The sequence below is a fragment of the Acanthochromis polyacanthus genome, chromosome 11 (assembly GCF_021347895.1).
Source record: "Acanthochromis polyacanthus isolate Apoly-LR-REF ecotype Palm Island chromosome 11, KAUST_Apoly_ChrSc, whole genome shotgun sequence".
NCBI classification, from domain to species: Eukaryota; Metazoa; Chordata; class Actinopteri; family Pomacentridae; genus Acanthochromis; species Acanthochromis polyacanthus.
The window spans coordinates 11,907,518-11,925,962 of NC_067123.1; the positions used below are offsets into that span (position 1 = coordinate 11,907,518).

The window sequence follows — 18,445 nt, forward strand, 5'->3', positions numbered from 1 at the left end:
TCATTGAAGAACAACCCTTATTTTCAAGGGTGTCAAAGCACATAAAATACATGCAAACACATTTGAAATCAAATAGCAGTACAAAAAGGATACATTAATGTATAAAAAAAAATAAACAAAGCTAAAACGTGCAAATTAACAGTTACACACATTATCTGTATTTTTTCTGTAGGCTTTTATTCATACATATTTAACATATACATTACTCAGACAAAATCACACCACAAATAACACAATACTGTCTTAATGTATATATGTATGTATATAAGTCTAAAAAAAAAACAATTTACTTGATTCATTTTTATTATAGGCTATATGTAATTGAGTCAGGTCACTGTTTAGCCTAATTATTTGTTCGTATTTAGAAATGTCTCTTGTGCTTGAGGTTTTTGTGTGAATGGAATTAAATCTCTTTTTAAATCAGTATAAAAATTTTCTGCTTTTAATTCACATATTTATGTTATGAGAAATTCTAAGTGTCTTGGTGGCTTCCTTTACTAGTTTCTTTCTTGCATGGTCACTCATTTTTTTTAAAGACAAGCTGCTCTAGGTAAACTTACACGTGCCATATTCAGCAACATCTGATAATTATGGCAGACAGTAGTCTCAAATGTTTCTAATGTTTCCTTCTATATAATTCTTCATCCTGTTGTTACGTTCTTGTACATCTTCAACAGGAAAGTGTTACCGCATCATCATCTCTGCCACCTGCTGCGTCTCACCAGTGATTTAGCTTCGTACCTACAGCCTCATTTACAGGTTTCTCCACTTGTGCTGTAGTGTAGCCTGTAATTACCTCAGCTGATGTAACACACTCACTTTGTCTTTCTGGCACTTGCGTCGCACACACAGCATTTTCATATTTTTTGCATATCCTTTCATTGTTTGTTTGTGTGCAAAAATACAGACAAAAAATGAAAACAATATGTACAAACGAGTGTCTCCGCATGGAAAGGAAAAAGGAAATCTTTCAGCCGATGCACACTGTGTATTTATGTATATGTATATATATATATATATATAAGGGTAGAAAAATATGTTTTTTCAGGGCCAACACTGAATATTATGAAATAACAAATGAAAGTCAAAATTCAGAAAACACTAAGAGCTACGGAAGACTTCATTGAAACATCTTCATTTATGTATTTTTTGTGTATAGTTAAAAGACAGCTTTTATTCTGATCGACTAATACTTGCAAAGTGCAACCGATCAGATGCACTAGAGTGAAAAAGTACAAAATGTATTTATTTTAACAGCAATCATTTTTACAAAATACCAGTAATGAGAATAATGCAGAATATCAGAGCAAGTCATCAATCAGACTGACACACAAATGTATATTACTGAGCATTTTGTCTCTTGTGGATTTAAACAGGGTGAAAAAGGTCCAGAAACCGAAACATTTAAATGTATTAAAGAAACATGAACAGAAATATCACACAGCTGGGTTTTACAGATGGCATTTTTGTCAGAATACAGGAAAGTCTCGAGGCCACAGAGCAGCAGCTGAGACAATCTCAGGTGGATGAAGGTCTTGCAGGTTGCTTTTCAGCTGTCAGGAAGTAATTGTCAAACCTTATGAATAATACTTCCCTCTTGTTTATCAAAGTCTTTCAAGGTGAAACACGTGACAGCTAGACTTCCAGTTCTACAAAATTTCAGTGTTTGGGCAGAAAGATTGGCGCTCCAGAGTGCGAACAAAAATCTGTCAAGTGTGATTATGTTTTCACTGGTTGCATCAGCGACATTTATCAGGTTTGTCTCTGTGTGTAATATGTAGTGTTATTTATTTTTTCCCACGTGCAGCATCGCAGATCTGCTGTCAGACTGTGCTTTGACTCGCGTGTTTCTATAGCTTGTTGGCTGTCCGATAAGATTGTTTCACTGTAGCCTGGTATTTTTTTGTTTTAGCTTTGGGATATTTTGTTTACAAGCCAAAGTGTGTTGTGTGAGATTTGATATTTTGGTTGAACAGAATAGTTTTTGCCTTGCGGGTGACTTCCGAATAGTGTCTTTTTCTATGTTTTAATGTCCTTTTATGCACTTTATTGGTGTTATTTCATTTTGCTAATAGTGTTTGGTCTTCTTTGCTGACCTGCACTGCTCTTGCTATCACACAGTATTATCCCATCTTATTTGACACGCCAGCTGTAAATGCTGTTGATGCCATGTCTGAGCAAAACCATGTGGGCTGTCGGGTCACTTTTGTTGTGGGAAGGGATCAGCAGATTGTTTCACTTGTGCAGGGGAGGCGAGGTGCCCTGTTTAATTATGAATGCACTGTTGAGCAGTAATGTCTGCTGCTAACTCCACATCCACTATCACTGCACATTCTCAACCTTTCCGCACTATTCTCTTGTGAAAGAAGAGCTGGAGCAGGCAGCTTATTGCACGTTGGTTTGTCTTCCGTATCATTTGCTGCTGAAAGATCACAGCGTGTCACAGAACCTTCTTTATAACAAAACATTAAAGCTCATTAGTTCTGCTTCTTGCAGCAAGATGCGGTGACACATTTTGGATCCACCTAAATAGAAAAAAAATTGGCAGACTCGTGCAGCCAATGTGAGAAAAAAAAAAGAAATCCCAAATCACTTGGGCTTGGATGCTGACATAAACAGTATTTGGGAGTCATAAATAGTTATAGAGACTACAGGTGTTGTGAGTTTCTTACCAGAGCAACAAAGCTGCATATCACTGACACAATTGGAAGTTCCCTCCGTCTTTGAAATGCTGCACAAATGATCACTTGTCTTGGGCTCTGAAGCTACATCCACACTAAAATGTTTTTGTTTTTAAACAAAGTTTTAAAGTGAAAATGATCTCCATCTAGATGAGTGTGTTTTAGCTTTGCTGCAGCAACAATTGTGCTTGCCTGAAAAGGCATTTTCACATGGTAATCTGTGCAGGTGCTGGTGGAAACGTGATGCAGGGGGTTTGTTGCTTAGTTTGTTGAGATACTACAAAGGAAAAATCATCAATGGTGAAAAATAAGACCAGAGGGTTCCTTAGCTGCCAGCAGAGGCAAAGATGTCAGCACTGCCTGAAATTTATTATCCATTGTCTTTGTTTTCTTCTGGAAAACTGTCATATGATTGGAGACTCAAAGAATGACGCATAATGACTTTGAGGCCCACTTGGAAATTAGACGTGGGTGTCTGCATCATCCTTTCCAAAAGTCTCTGTTTCTGCCTTAATCACAACCCCAAAAGTTTTTACACTGAAACATGGTCAGCAGTGTTTCCAAAAATCTCTGCTTCAGACATCCTAAAATGCTACAACTGTGTAAATGCTGGGCAGAAATGTAGCAGCAGTTCACATTTTGAAATGAAAACCTGTTAGTGCTGGTGCAGCCTGATAGGGTGAAGGAAAAAAAAGCATGAAAGCTTAAGCAAATTTCCATGTTTAAGAGGCGTAAAATCATCGGGTAAGGTTTACTGATTCCACCTTTAATTGAAGTGATAATTGCTGGCACTTAAACACCTCATTGTGACCTTCACATCGTGTGTGTTAATAGTTAAGAATTTTTCCGCAGTGTGTCTCTGTACAGTCAGAGTGTGTGTGTACTGTGTGTGTACTGTGTGTATTTAGTTCCTCCTTTGAGTCACCAGAGGGTATTTTCTGTTTGTTTGAAAGGAATAAAACAGAAAAAGCCAGAGTGACTCATCTGAGCACTGAAATAGCAAAATCAGCTGCTGATTCATGAGCACAAAGATCTGAGGAATGTCCTCGAGTGGCTGGCAGACTCTTTAGAAAATAAATCCAAATAGCATGCGTGTAATTTTAGATTTTAAAAAATTTTCGGTTTTGATTTGACATCTGTACATGTTGGGGGAAACCTGGAGTGATCTCACGAGGTGCTCTGTGTCCTCAGTGTCTCATGGTGCATTTACCATCCTCCTCATCTCAACAGTATCCCACTGTTTCCCCCCCCATAGTCACTTCAGTCAGACACACTGCTAAGATACTCAGTTGTGGCTTCATAGCAGCTCCTCATCGGTTTGTTGCGCAACACATTGCTCATTAGCAGTGTGCACCAGAACTGCGTTTTCTGGGTATTATGTAAGATGATGTGTTGGAAGATTTTTTCAGAAGTTGTCATAATGTTTTAAATAAATATTTCAGAGACATGCTTTCATCTCCCTGAGACCCACCTTTGGGTCCACACCCTGTCGTCAGCACACATTTCCACAGAGAGCCTGTTGTGTAAGAGATTTTCTGCAGGAATGTCTCTGTCATGGTCGCTGCTCAGGTGTGTTGAGGAAAACACAAGTGGCTTCTCAAATTCAAAAACACAAACTATTCACTTGCAAACCAATGAAGGTTTACGCTGGTGATTTTCTGACCTTTTCTTGTGAGGGTTTGAGCAAGGCAGCTCCACAGAGACACTATTATCTCTTCTGTCCTCCCCTGCAGCAGTAAACTTGAACTGGAATGACAGATGTTGGCTAATAATTCCAGCGAGGGTCCTGATCTTTTTTAACACCACAAAGTTGTAAAGGTCACAAGTGCAGCTGTTGGGTTTTCTTTTTTCTGTAGCTTGTACAATCGATGAATGTCAGCCTGGCAGCAGAGCTCCTCTGGAGAGGGTTTGACCCAAACCACTAATCTACTGTGTGTGTTACAGCGATGCTCCACAGCTTATCTTATTATGGTGCTTATTTTCATAGACTCTCAGGATGGCTGACGGTAACTGTGATTGGAAGGTTCGATTGGGAAACAAAGCTGTTTACCGTGTTAAGAAGTAAAATTAGAGGCAAACGGATCATAAGATTAGTGCTTTTTCTACTCTTGCACTCCCATGTGTGACATTTCAACTATGTTAAAGTATTTTGTTAGAAGATGCAAACGAAAATGCTTATGTATAATTTCGTCCGTGCAAGGAATTGGCTTAAAGTACGAATAAAAACTAATTGTCTTGTTGAGACCTAAAATACAATATCATGACATTTGAGGAACCTGTCCATCTGTTGTGTAAACTCACTTGCACAGTCATTTGTTAGCCTCAGCCATTCTGAACTACAGCTATAAAAACTCACTGAACAAGACAAGGTTCAAAGTTTTAAAGACAACTGAACCCACACTGGCTAGCCATACATGCACATTAGCATGTTTTGTGCTCCAATCTGACATCTTAAATTTCACGTAAATGATAAACCAGATCTCATGATTGGTCCTTTTATACAGGGAGTTTAGTGCTAGTCTGGTAGAGATTTGTTTAGTAATGTTTCTGTTGAAAAGAACAAAGAGAGTTTGCTTGAACTGTGTGTTGATTGGATACAGGTACAATTGTACAGCAGCACATGGTAGACAAAGACATTGGGGTCAGAAAGAACAACAGGATGTAGGGACGTTCAGACTTTTTTTTGCTATTAATGTTTTATTAGTTTTAGATAGTGGTACTGGCACATTTTAAAAGCCACCCTTTTGCTCCAGCAAATTACCTCCTCCAAGTTCCTTTTTCATTTGTAGCTGTAGACCCACCTCTCCTCACCAGTCATGATCCTCCACATTATGTTTAGATCCTGCCTGACTGATGGTCTCAGAACTCTGTAATTGATCGTCATACTGTATTGCACTACATTCATGCAAATTGAGGGAAATCTAAAGCGGCACAAACACTTTGAAAGGTCAGACTTGGGGCTTGACCATTATGTTTTTTGTCAGGCCTTTGTTTATATCAATTATTGGTAGTAGAAGGCATTTATTAGCAGCATGAAAACGCACAGTGACACAAAAAATACTCCACAGAAAACTACTTGACATCTTTGAAACAATCAGAGTCATTGCCCATCACTAATCAGTTGCAAGTTGTTAGAAAACTGTGGTTTACTTGTGTTAATGAAGTCTTAAGTAAGTTAAAATATGTCAGTAAATGTGTTTTAAAGTGGGATATTGCAGAGTCAGTACCTAAAGCAGCCCTGTTTCCACTATATTAATTAGGCGACACAGCAGAGCAAAATCTTTACTAACAAGGACCTGTCTGCAGCTCAGACCCCCAAACCCCCCCCATTATTTTCATTACTAATGAGCTAAATACCGTCGAGGAGCAGAGAGAAGATCGGAAGCACTTACTGCAGAGCCCTGAAATGTTTTCTGACAGCGAGCTCGGCTGCATGCTCATTAAAACATTACAGTTACTTTTCAGACATTTAGCCAACTCTAACGACTCTGGCGGCTCATTGTGAAAGTATCAGTCGAGAAAATGTTGCGACACATTACACTGAATATGTCACGGTGTGTAGGCAGTTTGTAGATGTGTGTCACAGTAGATATTTGACTTGTCAAACACATGCGAAGCTTTTCATAAATAATGTTCAGATGTTTCACTCTTATTGTACTTGTGCAACATAGCTGTTCACCACTGATTTACTATTGCATTGTTGTACCAGTGTTGGACTCACTGTTGGATATTTTACCCTAAATTTAAAAAATCAGTGCAGCATAAGCAGAGATATTGCATTTTCATTCCACACCACTAATGTAGCCTGCAGTCTCTCGCCTCAAACAGAGACTTGCGTTTCAGTATTTGGTGGAATTTAAAGCATCCCACTGCTCATATTATTTTTGAGCCAGTCCAGAAATAATCGTGACATGTTTGATAACATCTGACTGACCGGAGCGGTAGTTCACATCCACAAGCACAAAAAATAGAATTTACCAGAGAAGCTTAAAAAGCAGCTCTGACAATTCACTGAGTTTTCAGCATTAAAACTTCCAGCTCCTCATTCTCAGTAAGTGAATTTAGAGGTTTTGAATAATAGCAGATTGTTTATTCTCTGCAGTTTGTCTAGCACAATACTCCAGATGTGTTTTTGATTCTGTCTAAGAACAGCTCATCATATAGTGTAAAGCTAATAGATTGATACACTCAGCAGAGAAACTGTGTGTCTGAGTAACATGGTTTCCTCCTCCTTGCCTTTAAAGAAAGCTGTTTGTCTGCATGTAGCTGGCACAAGTTTCAGATGTGATGTGACACATGTAAAGGTCTCTCTTTACACTGTTTTCATCCCACATTAGCTTTGTTAAACACAGAAAGTCATAATGGATGACCAGGTGTCAGTTTGAGCAGAGCACTTGAGCTTCATTTCCTAAAAGCTTAAAAGCGTAGATGATCTGTATATATCCGCACACAATTATGGATGAGTTGCAAAGTAGAACTCTCTGAACCCCAAGCAAATTCTGAATGATTTCTGCTCCTGTCCTGTCACATGTTTACGCACTGTGGGCTCATTTTTTACTCCAGCATAAAGTCAGAAACAGAACAACCATGACGAGAAGTAGAGACAACTCAGAAATGTCTTCTGTGCAGTGTTATGCCATAAATCCATCCATCCATCCATTCTTTATACACCGCTTTATCCTCACGAGGGTTGTGTATGTGTGGTGTGTGTGTGTGTGTGGGGGGGGGAGCCTATCCCAGATGACTCGGGCGAAGGCAGGGGACACCCTGGACAGGTCGCCAGTCTGTCACAGGGCTACATATACAGACAAACAATCAGACTCACATTCACACCTACGGGCAATTTAGAGTAATCAGTTAACCTCAGCATATTTTTGAACTGTGGGAGGAAGCCGGAGTACCCGGAGAAAACCCACGCATGCACAGGGAGAACATGCAAACTTCATGCAGAAAGATCCCAGGCACACCCTGGGATTTGAACCGGGGAACTTCTTGCTGCAAGGCGAATATGCTAACCACTACTCCACTGTGCAGCCCATGCCATAAATCATAAAAAAAAACCACATTTAGTTTCTTTATTTTTTTTTAATAAAAAGAAATCCTGAAATCAACAGTTAGAACCTTTTTCCATACATGCACAGGTGTTACCAATACTGAAAATAATGGAGGCTCTACATACTATAGATATTTTTGACTCTTTATATTGTTTTACATTTATTTGTTTCCATACTTGCCTCCAGCCTGCTCTATCTGAGCACATCCTGCCGTTCACCCAAAAAGTCTGAAATTCTGAAGTCAGCATTTCTGTCACATGAAAGCAAAGTCATCAAACTAAGTCACTAAAGTGTTCCTGCGTGTTTTTTGGAATGCTGATTTTTTTTTTTTTTCCTTTTTTTCTTTTACAGAATCTGGCAAACAATTTGTTGTAGACCGTTGAAAAAATAAAAGTGTGACGATTCTCTCCATTTATACAGTTTGGGCTGAAAAATTGTGGAATTTTGACAATATTGTTATAATATTTTTTTATGATTACATGCTTTTCAAATAAAATCGTGAATTATGGGGTTCAGGAGATTAAACATCATAGTGTGAATAAATTTAAAAAAAAAATGTGATCTCGATTTGCACCAAAATTTTATTGCAGGTGCTCCACATCGACACCAAATTTTAATTTGGCCTGGTAAATTTTAACCGACTCCTGCTTACTGACAAACAGATGGCACTAAAAACATGCCTCTTTATTGGTGAGGAATAATTCCATTGATATCAATGCAGAGTTGCAATGATAAGATACAAAACAGTTGTGTGTTCAAATATAAGAGCAGGCTAAAAGCTGTTCTTTGGTCGTTGACATGCCTCGATACTATGTGAACTATGAAAATTTTCTTTTTTTTATTTACTATGTTGCTCCCTTGCTAGAACCCGAGCAGCCAGATTGTGTTTGAATTAGGACTCAATGATTGAAATAATCTAAGCTGACAAAGGATCATCACAAATCGGTAAATGGTCATCTTTTTCAATGACTTTTTAGTGCAGTCTGTTGATTCATCCAGAAGATGTAAATTGCCAAAAACATTAGATAAGAAAATGTAGTATTGAGTGCTAGGTACTTTAAGGCTGAGGAGTTGTTGGTGTATAGTACTGAAAAACTTCTAACTGTAATTTGGGATTTAGAATCCATACATATAAAGTGATGTTTAGCAACTGACTCAAAGAAATGCATACAATTTAAAATGCTTACATGTAGTATCAGTACCACATTTACCACTATACCTCTCTCTCTGGTAATAAAGACATAGAATTGTAATTCATGTGTATTTCTTTGCCTCAGCTAGACAAGATGTCCCACTGAGTCCAATTAAAATGCACCACAGAAGTGTGAATCTACTGTTCATGCTCATGTGAGTTTGACATATGAACACCAGCTATAGTACAGGACTGTTATGCAGACAGTACTACTGCTTTTTACTAGTGTGGTTTCACACATATAATTATTGAGTGAGGACAGATTGAGACACTGTACTGTTTCATAAGCATTTGTATTCTGCCAATAGAAGTCCTCTAAGTGGCAGAAAATTTTAAAAACCGTTTCCCTTTCAGGCATTTTTACAAAACTGCTTAGCGCAATTTTTTGGAAAGGAAAAAAATGCAACAAATGATGGATTAGTTGTTAAATGTTAAATTAGATTTTGATTGTTTTGTAATTATTCACAGGTTCTTAAATATTATTCTTTTCTGATTTCTTTCCTCTTCTAAGAGGTAAACTGAATATTGGTTTGTGGAAAAAATTAGACATTTGTATTCTTCGGTATTGGGAGGCATCAATAAACCCTTTTCATCATTTTGTGACATTTTCAGACCAAAAAAATTAATGGATTAATTGAGTGTCAGTGAATTAATTGTAGTAGGACTGATAACTCGAGAGGCAGATGTAACGATTTTAAAAACTCTTCAGACTGCAAAGCCAAATAAAATATCTAATTATTATGTAGTTATGTCTAGGTCTGGGTAATAAATCAATATATAAACGGATGTTTGTGTGGACTTATTACACAACCAGGTAAACTGGACTCAGAGTATTGCATCTTGCTTTGAGAAATAATTTTGAGCGACGGATGAGATATTTCAAATTCAATAATGCATCTTTTCATTATTCAAGCAGCAGAGAGTTGTCCAAACTGTTGTCTCTGATGTTATTAGATTGTTTTTTAGTTTTGTCATGGAAGTTATTGCATCTCTTACGGACCCCTGCACCATCAGATTGTTATTGATGCAGTTTCTTTATAAACAGCTTCATGTTATTGTGCTTGTCTAAAGTACTGGCACAAGCTTTAGGAATGTCTAGAACATAATCTCAGGAGCCTTAAAGTTAAAAGCAAAAAAAAAAAAAAGAAACTGCTGTGAGGAGCTACTTGTAGTCTTAAGATGTTTTGTGAAAAATATACAGAGTATATCCCCTTTGTGCCCTGCAAGTTGTGTCCTTTTCCACAGTGTAAGCTGATCCCTTTCAACCCCACAACTTTTGGAATAGCACCCCATCTTCCAAGCATGATTTCCTGATGTTCCTAACTGGAATTCTTAATGGATGGCTGGTTTTGTTCCTTTGGGAATCTAGAGAAAGAAAGACCTGACTGACTGTATAAGTAGCCAAAAAAGGCACTGCAAATGGTCAGTGTTCGCGGCCGTCATACATTTCTGCCCTCCGATTGGTTCCCTTGTCTCGATCCTTGTTTCTTCCCTTCAGTCTTCAGATTTTTTTGTATTTTAAATACCATTCCAAGTCACAGACAGACATACACAAGCAAAGATACGCCATAGTCTAAGAGATCAATGACCAGTAACAGGCTATTTGTCCTGATTATCTGTAATCAGCAGACTGAAACATCAGTATCCATCCATCCATCCATCCATCCATCCATCATCTATATACCGCTTTATCCTCTTTAGGGTCCTGAGGGTGCTTGAGTCTATCCTAGCTGACTTGGAGCAAAGGCAGGGGACACCCTGGACAGGTTGCCAGTCTGTCGCAGGGCTACACATAGAGACAAACAATCACACTCACATTCACACCTACGGGCAATTTAGAGTAACCAATTAACCTCAGCATATTTTTGGACTGTGGGAGGAAGCCGGTAACCTTGCCAGCAATTTGATTTCTCGTGATATTTATGAGTTCACAAATCTCAAGAAACCATCTTGCTCCGCTCCTGCCTTCACTTTTCGTACAGCACCAAGTTGGTTCGGGCCAATCACGCAGCAGTATTCGTGTGTGGGGCGGGATAATGGGCGGGATAGCCGGGTGTGCGTCAACATGTCTGTGCTGAATGTGGTCACATGTTGCCCTGATTATATAATTATATCATAGCATCAAACCAACTTTTCAACTGGCAGATCTAGTGCAACCAACTGGATGATCTGCTTATAGACACTGCAATTTACTGATGCTCCCTAATGTAGCCGCAAGGGGACACAAGTCAGTGTCTTATTGTGCCGGTCCCAAGCCCGGATAAATACAGAGGGTTGTGTGAGGAAGGCCATCTGACGTAAAACTTTGGCCAAATCAAACATACCAGATTGGTCGAGGCCCGAGTTAACAACGACCACCATCAGTGCTGTCAACCTACAGGGTGCCGGTGGAAAATGGACGACTGTTGGTCGAAGAAGGAGGGGAGGAAGGTGTGTTCGTAGGAAGAGAGAGAAGAGGAACACCAAGAGTCTAGGACTGAGAGTAGGGACTTTGAATGTTGGAACTATGACAGGAAAAGGTAGCGAGCTGGTTGACACGATGCAGAGGAGGAAGGTGGACATACTGTGTGTCCAGGAGACCAAGTGGAAAGGTAGCAAAGCTAGAGGTTTAGGAGCAGGGTTCAAGTTGTTCTATCATGGTGTAGATAGGAAGAGAAATGGAGTAGGAGTTATCTTGAAGGAGGAGTTGGTTAGGAATGTCCTGGAGTTAGAAAGAGTGTCAGATCGAGTGATGAGCATGAAGCTTGAAATCAAAGGTGTGATGTTCAATGTTGTTAGTGGGTATGCTCCACAGGTAGGATGTGAGCTGGAGGAGAAGGAGAAATTCTGGTTGGACCTTGATGAAGTGATGCAGAGCATCCCTAGAAGTGAGAGAGTTGTCATTGGTGCAGACTTCAATGGACATGTTGGTGCAGGAAACAGAGATGATGAGCTCATGGGCAGGTTTGGTATCCAGGAGAGGAACGCAGAAGGACAGATGGTGGTTGACTTTGCAAAAAGGATGGAAATGGCTGTAGTGAATACTTTCTTCCAGAAGAGGCAGGAACATACGGTGACTTATAAGAGTGGAGTTAGGAGCACACAGGTAGACTACATCTTGTGTAGACGGTGTAATCTGAAGGAGATCAGTGACTGCAAAGTAGTGATAGGTGAGAGTGTAGCCAGACAGCATAGGATGGTGGTGTGTAGGATGACCCTGGTGGTGAAGAAGATGAAGCGGGCAAAGGCAGAGCAGAGGACCAAATGGTGGAAGCTGAAAAAGGAAGAGTGTTGTATGACTTTCAGGAAAGAGTTGAGACAGGCTTTGGATGGTCAGGATGTACTTCCAGATGACTGGACAACTACAGCAAATGTGATCAAGGAGACAGGTCGGAGAGTAGTTGGTGTGTCATCTGGAAGGAAAGGAGATAAGGAGACTTGGTGGTGGAATGAGGAGGTACAGGAGTGGATCCAGAGAAAGAGGTTAGCTAAGAAGAAGTGGGACACTGAGAGGACTGAAGAGAGTAGACAGGAGTACAGGAAGATGCAGCATAAGGTGAAAGTAGAGGTGGCAAAGGCCAAACAAGGGGCTTACGATGACTTGTATGCTAGGTTGGACAGTAAGGAGGGAGAGACTGATCTGTACCGGTTGGCAAGGCAGAGAGACAGAGATGGGAAGGACATGCAGCAGGTTAGGGTGATAAAGGATAAGGATGGAAGTGTGTTGACAGGTGCCAATAGTGTGATGGGCAGATGGAAAGAGTACTTTGAAGAGTTGATGAATGAGAAAAATGAGAGAGATCGAAGAGTACAAGAGGTGACTGTTGTGGACCCGGAAGTAGCAAAGATTAGTAAGGATTAAGTGAGGAGGGCATTGAAGAGGATGACGAGTGGAAAGGCACTTGGTCCTGATGATATACCTGTGGAGGTGTGGAAGTGTCTCGGAGAGGTAGCAGTAGAGTTTCTGACTGGGTTGTTCAACAGGATCTTAGATAGTGAGAAGATGCCCGAGGAATGGAGGAGAAGTGTGCTGGTGCCGATCTTTAAGAACAAGGGAGATGTGCAGAGTTGTGGCAACTACAGAGGAATAAAGCTGATGAGCCACACGATGAAGCTATGGGAAAGAGTAGTTGAAGCTAGACTAAGGGCAGAGGTGAACATCTGTGAGCAGCATTATGGTTTCATGCCAAGAAAGAGTACAACAGATGCAATATTTGCTTTGAGGATGTTGATAGAGAAGTACAGAGAAGGTCAGAAGGAGCTGCATTGTGTCTTTGTAGATCTGGAGAAAGCTTATGACAGGGTGCCCAGAGAGGAACTGCGGTTTTGTATGATGAAGTCTGGAGTGGCAGAGAAGTATGTTAGAGTGGTGCAGGACATGTATGAGGACTGTAAGACAGTGGTGAGGTGTGCTGTAGGAGTGACAGAAGAGTTCAAGGTGGAGGTGGGAATACATCAGGGATCAGCTCTGAGCCCCTTCTTGTTTGCTATGGTGATGGACAGGATGACAGACGAGGTTAGACAGGAGTCTCCATGGACTATGATGTTTGCAGATGACATTGTGATCTGTAGTGAGAGCAGGGAACAGGTGGAGGAGAAGCTAGAGGCGTGGAGGTTTGCCCTGGAAAGGAGAGGAATGAAGGTTAGCCTCAGTAAGACGGAATATCTGTGTGTGAATGAGAGGGACCCAAGTGGAAGAGTGAGGTTACAGGGAGAAGAGATCAAGAAGGTGGAGGATTTTAAGTACTTAGGGTCAACAGTCCAGAGCAATGGAGGGTGTGGAAAAGAGGTGAAAAAGCGTGTACAGGCAGGCTGGAATGGCTGTAAAAAGTGTCAGGTGTGATGTGGGATAGAAGAGTTTCAGCTAAAATGAAAGGAAAGGTTTACAAAACTGTGGTGAGACCAGCCATGTTGTTTGGTCTGGAGACAGTGTCCCTGAGGAAAAGACAGGAGGCAGAGCTGGAGGTAGCAGAACTGAAGATGCTGAGGTTCTCTTTGGGAGTGACCAGGATGGATAGGATCAGGAATGAGTACATCAGAGGGACAGCACATGTTAGAGGCTTTGGAGATAAAGTCAGAGAGGCCAGACTGAGATGGTTCGGACATGTCCAGAGGAGAGAGAGTGAATATATTGGTAGAAGGATGCTGAGTTTCCCACTGCCAGGCAGGAGGCCGAGAGGAAGACCAAAGAGGAGGTTTATGGATGTGGTTAGGGAGGACATGAAGGTAGTTGGTGTGAGAGAAGAGGATGCAGAAGACAGGATTAGATGGAGGCAATTGATTCGCTGTGGCAACCCCTGAAGGGAAAAGCCAAAAGGAAAAGAAGAAGAAGAAGAATTTACCGATGCTCCCTAAATGCCTCACATGCTGGCTGATGCTAGCCAGACAGCTACAGTGCACTCAGACTGGTATGTGACCAAAAATTAGTAGGGAATTAGTAAAATAAGGCATTCTGTTGTCAAATTTTTCCCAAGTTGAGACCAGTAACAGTTGATATTTGTTTATTTTTTCAGCCCTGACGCTGCATTAGCCTTTGGGATTTAATGTAGTGAGCTACTTTTTTCTTTTTCACTGACTCAGTCAAAATCTCTGTGGTTGCAACTGCACTTATCAAAACTTTAGACCTCTCCATCTTCACCAGCCTCCTCCTCTTCTCTCTCCCCCTTTTTTTTCTAAAAGTTATCAGTGATAGATCACTTCATCACCGGAGCAAGGTGGCAGCAAAATGGATGGTTTCTGTCGACAGGCAGGAAGAGACTGACTGAGCCAGTGAAGAACAAAGTATTATTTTCAACCACAAGTAGCAACCCTTGCCAGCCAGAAAGGCACTTTACAAACCTAAGTACATGATATTTTATAGAGGGAAAAGGAGGTAATGTTAGGTCTAGACTTAATAATATTGTTGATGTGTCATACAAACTATATTAAAAGTTTAAAAGCGAACATTTCTCCTCCCAAAATCATCTCAAATCTCCAGAGGAAGCAGGGTTGAATGCACTGAATATTATAACCAGATCTGACACCCTTGTATACTTTCATTCCTTGTGCTACTTTTGATCTTATTTTTGTCTTCAATTTATTCATTTTTGTTAGATTCTAGAGAGATTTTTTTTTGAGGGGGTGAAATATTATAATGCAAATTTAATCCCCTACTTGGCGTGCCGCAATGCTGCTGCTAGTGCAAGTAAAAGGTTGTTTTCCTTTCTGGTAAACCAGAAGCTCAGCACACTGAACTGTGATTAAAATAAGAATTAATTTATTTGTTTGAAGATTTAGCTAAAGTATGCAGAAGAAACATTTTTTGTACATACTGTCCCCACCTCAAATCATTGTGTGGATCAGATATTCTGTGGTTGTGGTGTAGGGAGTGAAGAGCTGAATAGTTATTAGTTTTATTATTATTTTGGATGCACATGTGGAACACAGGGTTGCATTTCCTCTTCAGGTTTGATGTGTAGCTCTAGTTTGTGCAAATATTACTCACTGGAGACAATAATAGATTCACACAAATCTGCAGGGAATTAATTAGGAGGATTAGAACTCTTCTCTGCCTGCAGCCAACCTGAGTGTTTTTCTGTGTGATTACATGCAAATCCTGCTGATGACAGCTTTAGGTGTGGATACTACAGCCACCTCTTACTCACTGGCTTTGTGCTGGACAGAGAAGACAGTGATTAGATACCCATGATTAAGTTTTAAGTGTGATTTCTTTACACTTGATTACTGCAGCTTAGCATAATCAGTGTTTCCCCTGGGTTGAAATGGCTGTGAGGTGGTGGGTTGCGCCGGAGGCACGAAAGAACTTGGGGGTCTGGGGGCATGCCCCCCCGGAAAAATTTTGAAAATCAAGATGTAAAAGGGGCATTCTGGCACAATTTGGAGCACATTTTGTTGTATTTGTAGCCATTTCCAAAAACTAAATTAAATAAAATTTTCATGTTTCTTTTCTAAAAATTAGTGATAGGGAGAAAATATAACAAATATAAACCCACTTGTCCTTGCGATCAAAACATGTCAACTAGTCCAGTCTATTATATTCTGGTCAGATTTCCACAAGCCATTCCAAAATGCCACATCAGTTCTTATTACAAATTTGAAAAAGATGACAAAGGACTTGAATCTGGAATCAAGTGGTGACACTTACTTTTTTTCCAAAAACAACTACATGTTAGGTACCAAATTCCCACTTCATTTTTATTTATAATAAAAAGGTTATGTCATGACCTTCATTTTACTTAAAAATGTGAAAGAAAACTTCAACTCTGGGTTAACAACTGGTTTTCTGAAGGAGTTAGTTCTGTTTTCAAAACTGTTACCTTTTTGAACACAGAACTAGAATTTGAACACAGAATTTGTTTTGCCATTGAATGATATATTTTTGGGCACTCTATAAATCATTTTATCAAAAGAAACTAGGAACTTTATATTCCGTTGAAATCATTTGTCTCGTTCGTGAGAACGGGTTTTGTCATGCCTAAATGTTTTAACGGGAGCCATTTTTGCAGTCACTGTCAATTCGTATCGCCGCAGACAACAAAACAGTAAGCAAACTCAGTAAAGGAAGCGAGATCGATGCCTACACTGCATTGCTCACTTTATTTTGATGACATGCGATAGTTTTGATACTTAATTTGACATATGTCTGTGATACACACCTGCTTTTAGCCCCGAAAAACGAAACGATGGAGCGCTGCCGCTTCTTGTCCGCCATGCTCGTTGTTCGCCAATCGGAACGACCGACATTTGACACACGAACTCGCAGGATGTCATACGAGAACTGAGTGTTACCCACCAACGGGGATGTGTCTGCTGTCTTCATCCACGGCGAGAAAAGGCTGCCATTCTGTTGATTTCAGCGGCGAATATAACGGACTTATGTGTCAGTGCTTTCTAATATTTAGCATTACTTTTTTTTTTTGGTGCGGACCAGTGAGGCGGCAGTGTCGGCAAAATTTTAATGAGGCGGTGGCCTATACCAGCGAGGCGGGCCGCCTCGTCGTTTATATAGGAGGGGAAACACTGCATAATGAATGAGCTAAAGCCTACCAACAGAAGAACATATAACATATCATTTGTTTTTTTTCAGGAAATCCTTTGCTTTATTTCTTCTCGTGTAATTAAAGCACCACCGAACAATATTACTATAGTTAGAAACGATGGAATTACTGCATTTGAAAGGTCCCATATGGGAAAAATCCATCATTATTGTGTTTCTTTTAAACTTGGAGGTGTAAAGTAAAAGCTGTGATGATATGAAGACATTTTCTGACATTCCTAAACCCCCCAACAACTAGGTGTCCTCCCAGCTTTACAAGCCAGTTGGAGTTTTACTCAGCTACTACATGCCTGCTGAGGAACCAATAGTCGCCTAGCTAAAACTTCCTCATTCCATGCTGCTTTTAGGGGAAACATTCAAAGAGCAGCTGTCTCTCAGTCCACCAAGTTTGACTTTCTAGAGCTACTTCTGCTCACTGTAAAATGTCTCTGCTACCAGTAAAGCTCCCTAAAAAATCCTAGATACAGAAGTGGTCTTGGTGGAGTATGCACTTTCAGAATGTATTTTTAGGTTATGTTCTGTCGTTATGTAAAGAAAAATGTCTTTGAGTCATGGATATATTAGTGAAATGTTTGAAGGCTAGATCTAAATGCATAGAAATTCAAACTACAGAACTGATAATGAATTAGGATTCAATATCTAATATATTTCAGGGATGTGATTTTTCCGCAAATTCGCGGAATTCCGCTTTTTTTCTGGGATGGGAATTTACCGCAGATCCGCGGATTTCCGCCGATTTCATTCCAAGTTTGAAGACTTTATTGTCGCTGATACTCCCGCGAGATGGTAACGACGTTAACGATAGCTTGTTAACGACGATTGTTAACGGCCCAGCGATTGGAAGTCGCTGTGCCGCCGCAGCGCATATCCCCCCCCACAAACTTTCCGCTAGAATCAGAACTTGCTGATCCCATCCCTGATATTTTTGTAGTCTCATTGAACCTTCTGAACTCAAGCACTTTCTGGGAGTTTTTTTTCTTTGCTCCTTTCACATTTTACTCTACCTCTATAAAAACTAGGGCTGCAACTAATGACGCGTTAACGAATCATCTGAGCACGATACGTCATCAAAAGCGGAAGTGAGCACGCAATGCAACAGAAATCACCATCCGACGGGAGCGCAGAACACGAACGGACATCCGCGCTGCATCGTGCATATGCCGATGTCCGTCCGTGCTCTGCGCTCCCGTCGGACGGTGATTTCTGTTGCATTGCGTGCTCACTTCCGCTTTTGATGACGTATCGTGCTCAGATGATTCGTTAACGCGTCATTAGTTGCACTCCTAATGAAAACAGAACAACCATGGTAAGAAATGTAAAAACTTCCTAACACTGCAGTCCTGCCCTAAATTATAAAACAAGAAAAAAAACGAAGTTGATTTTTTTGTTTTCTTTCTTATTTTTATTTTACAAAAAAAGAAGAGAGAAATGAAAGATGCTAGAATGAACAGTTACATTTTTTTTAAGTGTCCACAGGTTTCGC

At 40.2% G+C, this 18,445-nt stretch overlaps 1 protein-coding gene across 1 annotated transcript in view; it reads left to right on the forward strand.

The window, feature by feature from the left end:
• tmem65 (transmembrane protein 65) overlaps positions 1-18,445 on the forward strand; it is a 70,112-nt gene that overhangs the window by 2,656 nt on the left and 49,011 nt on the right. The gene's annotated exons all lie outside the window — the stretch shown is intronic.